This window comes from Sorex fumeus, unplaced genomic scaffold (assembly GCF_029834395.1).
Source record: "Sorex fumeus unplaced genomic scaffold, SorFum_2.1 ptg000098l, whole genome shotgun sequence".
Classification (NCBI taxonomy): Eukaryota; Metazoa; Chordata; class Mammalia; order Eulipotyphla; family Soricidae; genus Sorex; species Sorex fumeus.
In genome coordinates this window covers 40,697,051-40,710,516 of record NW_026606155.1, presented here as the reverse complement: position 1 = coordinate 40,710,516, position 13,466 = coordinate 40,697,051, and positions in this window count along the sequence as shown.

Below are 13,466 nucleotides of genomic sequence, written 5' to 3'. Positions count from 1 at the left end.
TATTCCCTAAAAGTTCCCACCTACATTTATAGTGTATTTGGTTACCATTCTGAAACAAAGAACATTTTTTTCCCGTTAATGAAATGGCATTTCTTTAATAAACTTCATTCTAATGATACCTGATCCAAGCAGGGTTTGTTTTTTTGTTTTTTATTTTTTGTTTTTGTTTTTTTTACCACCATATTAAAACTTTGTACCAATCCTGTTGCTAAAGTTTTGTGATACTAAATTGAATCCTGATCAGTTGCTTTGGTGGATGGAGTGGGGACACCCAGCTTAGTGCTGGAAGGTTACTGCTGGTGCTCAGGGCATGTGATACTGTGGTAGGGACCAAGGCCTTCTGTACTAAGAGCATGCAGAGCCTTTTGAGCGAACATCAGAGAAGAGTTTGGGTCATTTAGAGTTAGTTGCAGTAAAACTTGTTTGTTACTCTTGTTGGAGCACTTTTGTTGAAGTAACTAGCTACTTTGATTATGTAGTAACTGTAATAACTAGTTTATTACCTCAACAGGTTTTTGTTCAATATTTTACACTGACTTGGGGGTTTAGGACTGAGGAGGTGACCCACTGGGTAAAGAGCTTTGTTGTCTTTTCCCTTTATGTTCACAGAGCAATTCTACCCTGAGGGTTCAGAAGCAGCATAACATTGGAGCAGGAGAGAATAGAAGGGGATTAGGTGTTTGCCTTGCAAATGCCCAGCCTGGGTCAATCCCCAACACCCCATAGGAAGCCCATCAAAAGTGAACCCTGAGTGCAAAGCCAGGAGTAAACACTTAGCACTGCTGATTGTGTGCCCCCTTCCCTAGAAAAAGGATGAGGGACTTTTTTGAGGTTCAGTTAATGTTCCCAAGTTAGATCTGATCTTTGCTTATAGATCTCACAAAGTCCTCACTTGGTAGAGAGAGAAAGTAACTCTTTCTGCCTTAGAAAGCTTCTAATCCCAGAATGAGAACCCCAACTCATTGCCTCATTTACCTACCTTCCGCCCCAAAATTCAGTCTCTAAATACAGAGTAGGGGTTAAGATTTCAGGGTGTGAGTGGAGCCGAGAATACAGTTGGCAGGCCAGCTTAAATTCAAACACCAGCATCCCATATGGTTCCCCTAAAAGGCAAAGTCAAGAGTAACCCCTGAGCACAGCCAGGTGAGGCTCAAAAACAAAAAAAAAAAGCTTACTGGAATTTGGCAGAGGACAATTTTTTTCATAGTCCTTAACAAACAAGTTTTTCTTTCTTTGTTGGGGAAGCGTAAAGTTAAAAAATGATGAGCTTCTTTGAAACTTTTTTGAGGGGTCACACCTGGCGATGCACAGGGGTTACTCCTGGCTGTGCGCTCAGGAATTACCCCTGGCGGTGCTCAGGGGACCGTATGGGATGCTGGGAATTGAACCCGTGTCGGCTGCGTGCAAGGCTAACACCCTACCCGCTGTGCTATTGCTCCAGCTCCTTTGAAACTTTAAAATGGAATGTAGAAGGGTCTAAGGCGAAGCTGGAGGGTGGGAGCTTGGGATTGGTTCCCAGAGCTCTGGGGGGTGAGGACTCAGAATACAAAACTTGTAGAAGACCTGTTACCTCATTAAGGTTTGCAAAAGTTCTAATCACAAACTCACAAGGAATTCCAAGTCAAAAAATGTTAGTGTTCTTAAGAAATTTGACATTATGGGACCACACATCAGGTAGGCCAATCAGGATTCGATCCCAGTATCCTCATATGCTCCCCTGAACCCTTCTTGGAGTGATCCCTTGGTGCAGAGCTGGTTATTAAATAAAAACAAAATGAAATTTTACATTTTGTTAGTCTGTTTGCTTAGTGTCTGTTTGGCCTTACAGTGTTTTAAGTGATCATTTAGATAGAGACCAGTGAGTTTCAGATGTAAAAGTTAGAAACCTTGATATAGTAGCACACCCTAAAGATAGATTTAAATGGAAGTCTGTCTTAGAGATAAAAAAAAAAAAGTAAATCCCATGATCTATGAAGAAGCCAGCTCTTCAGTATTTAAGATTTGTAACTAGATACTTTGTTCAAGCATCCCTTTTTTTTTTATTATTAGTGGATCACCGTGAGGTACAATTACAGAGATACAAACTTTTGTGCTTGCATTCCAGTCACACATTGATGGAATGCCCATCTCTCCACCAGTGCCCATTCTCCACCACCAATAATCCTAGTATCCCTCCCACCAACCCCGCCCATTCCCCCCCCCCGCCCCCCAGCCTCTGTGACAGGGCATTCCCTTTTGTGTTCTCTCTTCTTTTGGGTGTTGTGGTCTGCAATAGAGGTATTGAGTGGCCATCATGTTTGGTCTGTAGTCCACTTTCAGCACGTATCTTCCATCCCGAGCAGGTCCTCAGAACACCCTTTACCTGGTGTTCCCTTCTCCATCTAAGCTGTCCTCTCCCCCAGAATGTGAGGCCAGTTTCCAAACCATGGATCAGGTATCCTCCTTTTAATCTAGTTCTAGACATCCTGTTAGACAGACCTTTGCTTTTTCTTTTCAAGATAACCTGATGGGGGCCAGAGTGATAGTACACCAGGTAGGGCATTTGCCTTTTACATGAGGCTGACCAGGTTGGATATGGTCCCCTCAGCACTGCCAGGAGTGATTCCTGAGTACAGAGCCACGAGTAACCCCTGAGCATTGCTGAGTGTATTCCAAACACCTTCCCTCTCTCCCCCTTTTGTTTGGGGCTGGAGATAAGTACAGCAGTTAAGGTGATTGCTTTGTGTCTCACTGACTCTAGTTCAAATCCCTGGCCCTTCCTGTGGTCACAAGGGTCCACTCCTGACCATTGCCTAGTAGGGGGTTTGGGACCACACCCAATATATGCTCAGGGGTTACTCCTGGCAGTCCTTGGGGCCGATATAGGATGCCAGGGATCAAACCCCAGTCCCTTGCGTACAAGGCAAGCATTCTACCCACTGTCCTCTCTCAAGCCACAATTTGATGTGTTTTTGTCTTCAAGACATTGGAGAGGTAAATAGACCCCTGTCCTCAACTCGAATGACTAGAGGAACAGAAGCTGCCAGCGGCTGGTAAGCCTGGGCTAGAACTTGTGGTCACAGAGTGTGCTCAGAATGTCCATGGGACAGTCTTGGCCACGCTTTGTAACTACAGAACATACTTAGAATATGCTTGTGTCTTTGAGATAGCCTTGACCTTGCTTTTCAAATAACACGCTTGAGAATTTGCTTCTATACTGTCACACCACTGTCTGCATGCACAACACCCCCATCAGATAACCGATAAAGCTGGTCCACAGATCTTAGGGGTGGGGGGTGTCAACCTTTCCTATGGACCACATGCTTTTCTGGACCTGCTAGCATACTAAACCCAAGTTCTTCCAACTCAGGACACATCGCTTAATTTTTTCGCTAGCCTGCATCAGTGTGAATTCTGTAACAACACCATGCCAAAGCTATGGAAAAACTTTACCCTAAACTAACATACAACAAGAGCCCAAATTAAATTAACCACATATCCTACACTAGTGTCATTCCTGGAAACAAATGATAACTTAGAATCATTATACATGCTTTGTTTACCTCTTTCACATGCCTTTCAGTGGTTTCCCTAGTACTTTGGTTTCCAAATTCATAACCTGGAAAGGAATCGGTCTAATCTTAAACCTTGTATAGCATACCTTTCCCACACTTGATGTTACTGCATGAATTCCATTGGATATTTACTTTTTGTTTTGCTTTGTTTTGTTTTTGTTTGGGGTCCTACTCCTGGCTCTGCACATTCTTGGTGGGGCTCAAGAAATCCATCCAGGTCCTGCTCAAAACAAGTGCATTATGCACAGTACTATTACTCCAGTCTCTGGATATTTACTTACAAAAGCTAGTGTTTCTGTTTGAAATACAAATCTGTATAGCTTGGTGAATCAGCACAGATCTTAATGTTTTCTAAGCAATGGCAGGTAGTGTCCAAAGGGATTGGAGTTAAGAATAGGTTCAAGGGGATCAGAGCGAACAAGACCTACCTGGGTTTGATCCCTGGCATCCCACATGGTTCCCTGCAATCACCAGGTGTGTCCCTTCCAAAAAAAACAGGTTCCAGGGCCAGAGGATAGGACAGCAGCCTTGCCTTGCACATGGCTGATTAGAGTTCCATTACTAGCACCCCATATAGTCCTCCAATCCACCAGTAATGATCCCTGACTCCAGAGCCAGGAGTAAGCCCTCCTGAGCACAGCCTGGTGTGCCCCTGTAGGGGAAAAAATAGAATAGGTTCAAGAGGTCAGGTGAGAGATATTAGTACGGTGTACAGCAGACAGGACGTTTACCTTGCACATGTTCAACCCCAGTTTAATCCCTAGCACCACATATGTATGGTCCGACACATAGCACCCCAGCACCTCAAGGAGTGACCACTAAGCACAGAGCCAGGAGTAAGCTCTGAGCACTGCCTGGTGGGATCCCACCCCCAAAATAAAAATAGATAAACTACATGACTTTAGATCAGAACTCCTGCTCATACTTTTATTGAAAGGAACTAACAGGGGTTATCAGAAACTAGAAAAAGCCTCTTGCGGAATCCAAGATTTCTGATCAAATTCTAGAAGTTAGCTTCTTCATAGTTCAGCAAGTGGCACAATTGCTGGCTATTTAGGAGACAGAAGTTTTAGCTTTGACCTCAGCTGTACAGCGTGATTTGGTGCAATTAATCCCCCTTCCTGTGCTTACTTAATCTGTAAAGCAAAAACGTTCAAAGTACCAGGAGGGGGATAAAATAGAAAATTCTTCCTTCTTTTTCAGGGCCAGATAGCATTCCATCCTTAGGCTGTTGCATTGAACCTCCAACATTCTTGGCTGAGAATCACTGGTGGGGGCCCCCAGCCTCCTGAGCACTGCTTGGGAGACTCCACCCCCCAAAAAAAGAAAATTGGTATAGCATTCACAATATTATTTAGGGGGCTACACTGCATTTTACAAAGGCAAAGAAAAATATCAAAGCCACATAGTCTTCAACAAATTTCAACAATGAAGAGAGCACTTTTGTGTTGTTCGACTTTTTGGCTATTTGGGCCACACTAGGAGATGCTCTTGGTTCTGTGCTCAGGGATCACTCCTGGTGGAGCTCAGAGGACCCTGTGGGGTGCCAGGGATTAAACCAGAATCAACTGTGTGCAAGGCAGGTACCTAAGCCCCAGCACTAGCTCCCCAGCCCTGTTCTCTGTTTTTTGGTATCTGAGGCACATCTTTTCGGGGAACATTTTGCACCACATCTGGAGGCGCTTGAGAGCTGTTCCCAGTTCTGTGCCTAGGGTCACTTTTGGTGGTGCTCAGGGAACCATGCAGTGTGGGATACTGAATCTAAGGCCTCCCGCATTGTAAAACCTACACTCAACCCTTTGAGCTATCTCTCTGACACCCTCAGGCAATTTTTTTGGGGGGTGTCAATAACTAGTCACAAAAGTTTTAATTTTCTTTTAGTCAAATTTTATTGATTTACTAAAGTGTTGGGAGACTGGCTTCATACCTCAAAGAGTCACTGTCCCCACCACAAAGGTTCTAGTGCCATCACACTATTGAAACAACTTCCTCCCTGCCTTCCTTCACTAACCACCATAATTTTTAGGATGTAAAAGTTATTTCTGTGTGTTTTGCTTTGTTTACTCTGGTTATTCCCCTAATGAGTAAAACCTGTGTGGCTTGTCAGTCTTTCACTTATTATTTCACTTTGTATAATCACTTCAAATTCCAATCAATGTAGCAAAAGGCATGGTTGCATTTTTCGTTTGTTTGTTTAATTTGTTCTGGAACACACCTGGTTCTGAGGGACCATGTGATACCAGGGATCAAGCTTGGGCCTCCCACAAATGGCCCATGGGCTCACCCTGTTGGGCCATCTCCCTAACAGTGTCATGGCTTTATCCAGTTATCTGTCAGTATGCATGGAAATTGGTTCTATATCATTTTCTATGTAAAGGTTGCATTACTTTATTAATTGTGTACCAGAGTTCCTTCTCTCCACACTAACAGAGTATTGTTTGTACGTGTGTGTGTGTGTGTGTGTGTGTGTGTGTGTGTGTGTGTGTGTAGTCAAGAATATAATTCATACATGAGAAGCCTGCACTCTACAACGGAGCTACAGCCTTGGCTCTGAGGCACATTTTTAATGCCTGCAGCTGTCCTGTAAGGATTAAGTGCTTCAGGAGTTATTACAGCAGACATCAGAGGAGAATGTTCCCTGCTGTGACCAGGCCCTCACACTTCCAGGGCAAAGGGCTTGCACATTGCAGGGAACCATTTTTGCCTCAAGCTGGCTCCATGTTTTCCTCCCTGCTTTCCACCCTCAGTTTGGATCCTGCATATTAGTTCCCCAGCACCTGCTCAACCATTGCCATCACAGGACATGGCCTTCCACTGCAGCAAAGATTAATTCATTTTGCATATTAACTACAACTTAGCAGCATACCGTTTCTCAGCTTACTGCTGTGCAGCATTGGTCAGGAACTGGAGTGGGAAACAGCTCGCTGAAAACATCTGCTTGAATGGGAGATGAAGACTCAGAACTACCCAAGGCTGGCAATTCATTTACTGCTAGCACCTTTCATAACAAGCATCCTAGAAAGGTACCTGACCTAGTCATCCAAAAATGAGTGCTTGCAAACATCTTGCATCGTTTATGTAATGAAAAGTATATTAGAATTGCCAGGGAAAGGTCTGGGACAGGAATGTTTTGGGGCACATAGAGGACTTGATGAAGTCTGGTAATATTCTTCCCCATCCCCTGCCCAATCTGTCTCAATCTTTCTCCCCACCCCCACGTTTGTATTTTTTTTTCTTTTGCTCTGAGGCCACACCTAGCATACTCAAGCCTTAACACCTGGTTCTGCACTCAGCAGTTACTCCTAGCAGTGCTCAGGGAATTATGGGATGCCAGAAATCGAACCCAGGTTGACTGTGTGCAAACAAGTGCCCTACCCACTACACTATGGCTCCAGACTCTCAGGAGGACACTCGACCCAGATGCTAGGGCTCTCTGAAATCCCACTGGGCATATTTCCCACTTGGGTGTCAAGGAAATCTTTCCTTTTACCCTCTCGTTATTTCAAAGCTCCAGTCTAAGGGCCACTGATGGGGAGAGAGTGTCAGTGTTGGTCTGCTAAGAGGAGCAGGGTATCATACCTGCGTTTGTTCTAAGAGTCAATCCAAGAAACCTTTGGTTCAGTGAGCTCACAATCTGATTTGCTTCAATGTCCCTGTTTTGTTGCTTGTCATAGTATACATGCTAATTAGTATTAGAAAGAGCAGAATATTCATATCTTCTAAGTAACATAAGAGAACATCAGATCAATGGCATAACCCAAGACTGCTATAGTAAACATATAAGCCCACTGTTTGAGCAATCACCAGGGCAGCATTTCCCTAGATGTGTTCTGGTGGCTATATGGACTTTTTAGTAAATCAGAGTTTCATGGGTCAGTTAGTTGAAGAAATACTATGCTATATTGATACTACAGTAATGTATTTTCCTTGTATCTGATTGAAAGGGAAGTTGTGTCTGAGCAGGACCACTTGAAGTTGCTGCTCATCTCCCTACAAATGGGAATGCAAAGTGATGCAACTCCTTGGAAAATACTGGAGCAGATTCTCTTTCTAATTTTTCTTTTCCTTTTTTTTTGTGTGTGTGTGTGGTGGTGGGGAGCACACCTGACAGTGCTCAGGGATCACTCCTAGCAATGCCAGGGATCAAACCAAAATTAGCCACATGCAAGGTAAGTGCCTTAACCCTGTATTGTACTGTCTTTGAGGTGAGGTCCTTTTTTTCTTTTCTTTTGGCTTTTTTGGTCACACCTGGCGATGCACAGGGGTTACTCCTGGCTCATGCACTCAGAAATTACTCCTGGTGGTGCTCAGGGGACCATATGGGATGCTAGGAATCAAACTTGGGTCGACCATGTGCAAAGCAAATGCCCTACCCGCTGTGCTATTGCTCCAGCCCCGAGGTCCTGCTTCTTAAAAAAAATGTAAGCAACAATCTACTTATGACTCATCTATTCTATTTTGGAAAGAAGTATAAGTTGCTACTGTAGATTCATTAGTAGATGAATGGGCAAACAGTCTAAAATGTCTGCATGCCATTGATATGTTGACTAATAGATAAACATCAAAATAATGTTGAGTAAAAGAAACCACAAGAGTGTATGCAGTATGATTCCATTTATAGAAAATGCAAGTTAATTTGTGATGGCGGAGAGTAGATAACGGTAGCTTAAAGGAGGGGAAAAAGTTCAAGAAAGGAATCCTTAGCACTCCAAGTTTCTCCCTCAGAATTGAAGGACTGATTGAAATAAAGATTTTTAAAAGGACATAAGAAAACATTTAGGGTTATGAATACATCCAATAATTTGATTGTGGGGATAGTTTCATAAGGATACCTGTCAAAACTTAGGACACTGCGTGCCTTAAATGTGTACAGTGAGTGCTGTGTATCAATAAAATGGTTTAAACTGTTTTTACTGCTCAGTAAAGACCAGCAGAAGCCAACGTGGGTTCTACTTCAGTAGTTCTGAGGTTTTTGTTTGATTTGTTGATTCCAGCTGTGCTCAGGATCCAAGCTTTGGGGTCACTCCTACTGGGACTTGGGGGACCATCTGTCATACCCAGATGGGATGTGTGCTATACTCTCCACAGCCTCTCTGAGAAAGGTCTCTAATGGGAAGAATGAAGATTTAGGAACTTTTCCCCGATTATATTCTCGTGTCCCTATCTCTAATATGGAGAAGTGGAACTAGGTATTGTTGTTGGGGCCCCTTAGTCCTCAGCACTCCATCCTGGCCCATTTTTATGGTTTCCCAAAGGGCCTGAGGCGCTGATGGACACCGGTGAAGGGTCTAGGAATCTGATCTTCCTCTACTCTGCTGTTCATGGAGAATGGGCACTAAATCACAATGAGGCTTCATTAAATAACTTGGGGTGAGGGGGAGTCATAGCGTTATATTATTGGCTACCTTGCTGATTATAGTAGTAATTAATAGTGATTAAACCATGGCCTTCCACTGGGGCTGTTCCTCTGTGGTGACTGGCAGGTCTGTGTTCTGTTGAGGACTGATAAAGGGAAGGATAAAAGGAAGATAAAGGCTGAGCAGCTTATGGGACCTTTCAACCCAGAATGCTAGCACCAGAGTCGGAATGCTGCCTCACAGGGCTCCTGGGACTGTTGCAGCTTTGCTTCCTTTCCTGGAAGAATCTCTCCTTGAGAATGCCTATTTCAAAGATGTTTGTCTCAAGAAACTAAGACCCTTGGATGTGTAAGCTTAACCCCAATAGATTAAGATAGTTAGGCATTTGCCCAAATAATATTGCTCTTCTGATGGTTACTGGTCCTAAGCAATAAATATTGTACATGGAGGACAGCCGAGGCTCTTATTCTATAAGACCGTGAGCCCCCAAAACCCCTACTTTTTCTCTCCTGTGTCTCTTTTCTTATTCCTCTTGGTGTCCTGTTCAGGCCTGTTCACCCAGAGCTGGTCCATGCCTGCAGCAAATGACTGTGACCTGCCTGCTCATCAGGTTCCTTTGCAAACACAGTTCATCTAGTAGTGTGCAACTGCCTTGCTGTTAGGGTTCTGAGGTTTGGTCCCTGTGGCTGGTTGCACAGCAAGATATACTTCAGTGAACAGCTCCCCATAAAAGTGTTAGATCCGGAGGCCATTAGAACACAGGCACCCATAGATGAAGAATTCCAGACCTGTTTCCTGAGTTCATGACAAGAGAGGGTTTTCTTATGTGACTGTGGACAATGGAGGGTGTGGGAAGTCTGTGCTGAACCTCTCTCAACCCCATGACCTCCTGCCTTTCCCTATGCTATGGCTCTGTATCGTTCATGTTGACACAGCACAAAGCACATCCAAGTGGCTGCTAAGATCCAGGAGTTCTGGTGATACACTGAATGAAATACAGATAAATTGTCTATATACATATATATAAAGGTAAAGGCCCTCCCGTTGATCGTCGATTTGCTCGAGCGGGCCCAGTAACGTCTCCATTGGAGACTTTGTTGTTACTGTGTCTGGCATATCGAATACTCTCGGTAGCTTGCCGGGCTCTCCGAGAGGGGCGGAGGAATCGAACTCGGGTCGGCCATGTTGGCCGCTTGTAAGGCGAACGCCCTACCCGCTGTGCTATTGCTCCAGCCCATACATATATATACAAGCCAAAATTCATCCTCCTAGAAATTACCATTTGACTAGTTCTATATTATTATTGTTATTGCTGTTGTCATTATTAGTATTATTATTGTTATTTTGGGTTTGGAGCCACACCAGCAATGCTTAGGACTTACTCCAGGCTCTGCGCTCAAGGATCACTATTGGTGGGGCTGAGGGGACTATATGTGTTGCTGGGGATTGAACCTGGGTTGGCTGCATGCAACAAGTGTTCTACCCACTGCATTACCTCTATAGTCCTTAGCTTTATTATTTTAAAAAAATTTACTTGGGGCTTACTCTTGACTATGTCCTCATGGATCACTTCTGGCAATGCTCAGGGGACCATATGGGGTGTGGGAATTGAACTTGGTTGGTCATATGCAAGGTAAGTGTCCTGAAAACTATGCTATCACTTGGCCCCTGCTTTCTCCTCTATAGGAATGAGGAAATTAAGGCTGCTTTCAGTGATTGGTCCGGGAATCCAATAGGTGAGGCAGGACTGGGATTTAACCTTGAACTCAGAAGGTGAATGCTTTACTTCACATCCCTCTATGTTTGCTCAAGTGTGATGTCACTGATATAAAATGTTTTATAGAGACTCCACCCAACAGGGTTAGGACCCAGGACTACTCCCAGCACCTGCCATAAAAGTTTTTATTGTGGTTGTTGTTGTTGTTTGGGTCACACACAGCTGTGTTCAGGGCATATTCCAGGCTCTGTGCTCAGGGATCATTCATGGTGGGGCTTGGGGAAGCGTATATGGGTGATTCCAGGGACTGAACTTGAGACTGGGGCGTGTGCAAGGCAAGAACCCTACTGGCTAGTTAGGTTTATATTAGGGTTCCCAGAGAAACAGAATACACACATTGATTTTTGGTGTCCTCCCCAGGTTGACCTCTGCTGGGGTTCACCAGGAATAGACCCTCCAGTCTCCAAGAGGTTATGCAATGCCGAAGACAAAGCCCAGAATCCCTGAAGACCAGGCATATGCCCTCCCCTTGGTCCCACACTGATTTACTCTAAGGGACTGGCTCTCAGGATGGTGGGTTAGTCAGCCTGAAGCCTGCAGAGAAGGCCATCAGGCTAGACATACCAAGGAAAGCTTTACAGGCACTTAGGCATCTCTCTCTCTCTCTCTCTCTCTCTCTCTCTCTCTCTCTCTCTCTCTCTCTCTCTCTTCCTCCCCCTCCCTCTCCCTCTCTCTTCTTGTACCATATTTACTCTTGGGAAATTTCAGTCTTTTTGTCTCTTCAGTGAAAAGTCCACCCATCATTGGAAGATAAAATAGTGTACCAATCTAAATGCCAGTTATATTTAAAACATGCCTTAAATTTAACGTTATGATAATATAACATCAACATGTGAAATTAACTCTCACAAGTTTGATTTGCATGTGAGTGTGATGGGGTGGGGGCAGCATGTCATACCTGGTTTTGCTCAGGGATACTCCTGGCTTTGTGCTAAGGGATCACTTCTAGTGATACTCAGAGATGAGGTGCTAGGAGTCAAACCAGACTTAACAGAGCAAGGCTTAAGCTCTGGACTATCTCTCTGGCCCTGATTTTCTTATTTGAAGAGAAAAAGGCATGTGTGTGTGTCTGTCTGTCTGTCTGCCTGTCCACAGATCTGTTTAGACTATCTGCTCAAGATTCGCCCCAAGATAAGCCTGCTTCTAAATGAAAAACCAGTCCTGGGAGTTTTCACTGCAACCATGCAAGTGTAACATTGGCCAGAAGAGGGCAGTGTCTCCTATTTGGGTAACTGCTCAGGAATCAGTTAAAACAGAAGAGATTTTGATACTATTTTTGGTTATGTTACTGCCCCTAGTTAATTTAGTACAACTGTTGGAGGAATAAAATTCTTGTTAAATTTAAGTTTCTCACTTTTTTAAGAAGACATCAGTGTCCTTATTTGGACTTGTCGAATGTGTTATTACTGGTGCCATCAGGCTAAACCCAATCAGAAGTTTTTCCAGAACATGACAAAGCAGGCTGATGCAGGGGGAAAATGGGATGACCATTAGAGGGTGCTCCAGACAGCTGGGAATTTTCTAGTGAGACTCAGAGGATGTTCATGGTGTTTGGGTTTGAGAATAACACAGCCGGTCTCCTTGGCAATACAACTCTGTCTAGCAAAGCAGTTACTCTAATCTCCGGGTTCTTAATTGGAAATGGAAATTTACATAAGTATAGTTATTCCTCAGTTCACATTAGTCATTAAAAATTCCCCTCCTCTACTTCCATCTTAATGACAGTTTACATTTGCACAGCTTAAGATTTGCAGAGGGCTTTCCCAGCGGCAAGTAACCCAAAAGGTGTTCATTATTTCTAATTTAGAGTTAAGGAAGCAGTAAGGGTAAGTGATTTGCTTTGACTTTCCTGTAATCTAAACCTGGGAGGGGACCTGAAATCCGGGACCTGGTCTTAGTTCTGTGCTCTGTCCCTTATCAAAAATGCATGTTTAGGGGCCAAAGCAATAGTAGAGTGAGTAGGGAGCTTGCCTCCCACCCAGATGAACTGGGTTTGATCCCTGGCTACACTTTGTGGTCCCTGAACACAGCCAGGAGTGATCCCTGAACTCAGAGGCAGGAATAAGCTCTGAGCATTGCCATTTTTGGCCCTAAACAAACAAAGAACACAAAAATGCATGCTTATCTTCGGTATGCTACTGTTTTCAATGCCCATTAAAATGGAATATATTCAAACCCATTCACCTAGCAGTTCTACTTGGAAGATCATAAGCAGTAGAAATGCATGCATGGATTGTGGAGACAACTCAAAGGACTGAACTCATGCCTGAAGCCCTGGGTGTGATACCTGATACCACATGGTCCTCTGAACACCAGCTGGATGACACTGTGCCAGCACTGAGTTGGAAGTAGCCTCTAAACACTGGCAGGTGTGGTCCTGAAACAGAAAGCAAACAAATCTTGGTTTTCTTACTAGCTGACATTTTCATGAGCAAACTTGAGTACTGCCCCAATGTAGCTGGTTCCTAAGGAAAGCAGGCTTATTATTGCTTCCACAGCAACACAACAGAACATGAGCGGGCCAGAGAGCAGGTCCACATTGGCCTTCACATCCAGGAGCACCAGAGTTCATGTGAGGAGGACTGCCACAGAGGAATTTCATCACTGCTTCCAACATTGCAAACGTAGGTTCTTTCTGCATGTCCAGAAAGTAACGTTGGAAACAGCTAAGCTGGATAAACAAACACAGCAAACACTCATCTAAACAATGTCTAAACTCTGGGGGCCTACGATACAGTACAGTGGATAAGGCACTTCTTTTGCATGTGGCAGACTTGA